Source organism: Myotis davidii, unplaced genomic scaffold (genome assembly GCF_000327345.1).
Source record: "Myotis davidii unplaced genomic scaffold, ASM32734v1 scaffold205, whole genome shotgun sequence".
In the NCBI taxonomy this organism is placed as follows: domain Eukaryota; kingdom Metazoa; phylum Chordata; class Mammalia; order Chiroptera; family Vespertilionidae; genus Myotis; species Myotis davidii.
Genome location: NW_006297573.1, coordinates 1,059,573 through 1,062,172, shown reverse-complemented (window position 1 = coordinate 1,062,172; position 2,600 = coordinate 1,059,573).

Genomic DNA, 2,600 nt, shown 5'->3' with positions numbered 1-2,600 from the left:
TGCCTGCAATCAAGGTACATGCCCTTGACCGGAATCAAACCTGGGACCTTCCAGTCCGCAGGCCAACGCCCTGTCCACTGAGCCAAACCGGTTAGGGCTCAATGTTTCTCTTTAACTGATGCTTCTCTCTCTCAACCGCTCTCTTCCTCTCTCTCTAAAAATATTTTTTTAAAACCATATTTTTAAAAAATAAACAATCAAATACCTTTTAAAAAATAGAAGTAAAAAAATTAAAATATTTTTATACTCTCTGGGACACTGAAAAAAGGTATGGTTCAGTTCCTTCACATTCAACTGTTTACAAGAACATTTTACATATAAAAATAAGAGGCTGTTTAGGTACAGATACGGGCTGGCAGCCACAGAACTGGACAAGCACAGTAGGTCAGGATTAGGAACCAGTCATAAGACACAGGTAAAACTACTATGTAAATCAGACGCTTAAGATAATATCTATATACAAATCAAAATATGAAAGACTGAATGGTAGCCTTCTCCATCAAATAAAATAGCTAAATTTAAACAATGAGAATCAAAATTCAACCTATTAAGCATGTTTAGAGTAATGTGAACATGAACAAAAAATAGAAGGGAATATAGACAAGGAAAAATAATATGTCAAGGTAGCAGAAATGTGGGGTGAATTTTTTTCTGTACTATCTATTTTAAATGTTTTGGGATTAATTTAAATATATATGCTAATTTAAATATATATGTATACATATATATATGTACATACACACACATATATATAATCTCCATTAAAACCCTCTGATTACTAACTAGAATGCTGACCTTAGACTCTCCTTATTTGTTCCATTATGTGATGATCCAAGTCCCAGGAAATATTGTCTCCCTAATCCCATATTCAATTCCCCATCTTAGATTCACTAGCTATAATTTAATGTAAGTGAATTAACCAGAACAGTGCTAAGTAAATAACAAGTAGTACGTAAATATTAGTATGTCACACTGTACAACTCCAGGGAGTGACATTCACAGAACATACACTGAAAATTGTGCTCGCTGGCACTGTTCAACATGGCAGCCCCCTCTCCACTTTCTAGTATTGGTCGGTATTGACCTTCTTCCAAAACCTACATCAAATTTTAAATTATCCCAGCTCGTAGCCTTTTTCATTCATATATTTTTATCTGTGTCAGTTTACTAGGGTGTATTTGCCTAGATACACTCAAAACTTGTCAATACTTCTCTCATCCTTTTGTTAGCAGATTCATATTGAATTTCTAACTTGCCTTTGCTTACCCTTTCTGCTTATAAAGTGACTCATGAATTCCTCACTCTTACTAATTTATATATCTCAGTATAAAATATAAATATAACATGTATATTTATAATTATTAATTTAATTTTCAATAATTTAAATGAAAAATAATTATTTGCAGAATTTTTTTTAATGCATCACTCTTAGATGACATCTGGTATCTGTATCGTATTGTTGACCTAAAATAGGACAAGACTGAGTTTCTACATTTCTGGAGGAACTGGTTAGAAGATAGCACAGTAATTTTCTACCTAATCGCAAACATATACTGTCTACTTTTAACATATTTTTCTTATTGTGAGAGAATAAATGAAATTTTATAACTGTAGTTGTGAATGTTTTGGGCCATTGCTTGCCACCAACTGTCAAAGAGATTGTGAAAAAGAAAGGAAAATGCTAATTCAAAAATGTGTCTGCAATACTAATTCTAGATACAATATTTTTCAAAGTTTATAGGCAAGGAGAAAGTCTTTATATAGCCATGAAAAACACACAAAAATGCTTAAGGTTTCTAAATTAATTTAAGATCCAAACGATAAAATAATATAAAATTTATATATTAGAATCAATAAGATATTTCCAATTTTCCTGGTCTGATGTTTCACATTTTCAATTCATCTCTAGTTTGGTCTTAAAGCTCAATTGAGTAGAGTACTATTGAATTGTGGTTGACTGACAATACTGAGGCTATAATAAATATTACAGGATAAATATTCTCCTAAAATTTTTTAAAGGACACTTGCTCTTCTTTTTATAGAAAATAATAATCCCTTATCCTTTCTAAGAAACTGCTTCTATCAATATATTCTGGATATCTTGCTTCTATTTTACTATTATTTTAAATTCTCAGTTTCCTCTTTATGTCTGTTTCAATAGAAATTCATATTATTTAATATTTTTAAATGTTTTTTCACTATTTGTTCTTTCTCTTATTCCTTCCTGTTTTTTTTTTGAAAATCCTTCATAATGTTTTTCTGGTTGTATAGTTAAAAAGACTTAGATATATAATGTAAGCTACAAAGGTGATCTCTGATAAACCATGAAGCATTACTTCTAGGAGCAAAGTAATTAGCAGATAAAAGGAAAAAACCTAGATTAGTATGGTTTGACCAGAAATACAGTGCTTTCTGGCATTGAAAAATAGAAAGTAAATACAGATCTCTAAAAAAGCAGACAGAGATTTCTGACCTAAAATTGTATAGATTAAAGTCATTTTTGTTCCTTTAGTTCTAAAAACAAGAAAGAATTAACATATATACTTTTAGACTTGTATGCATGCATATAAGCATAACCAATGGACATAAGACACTGGGGG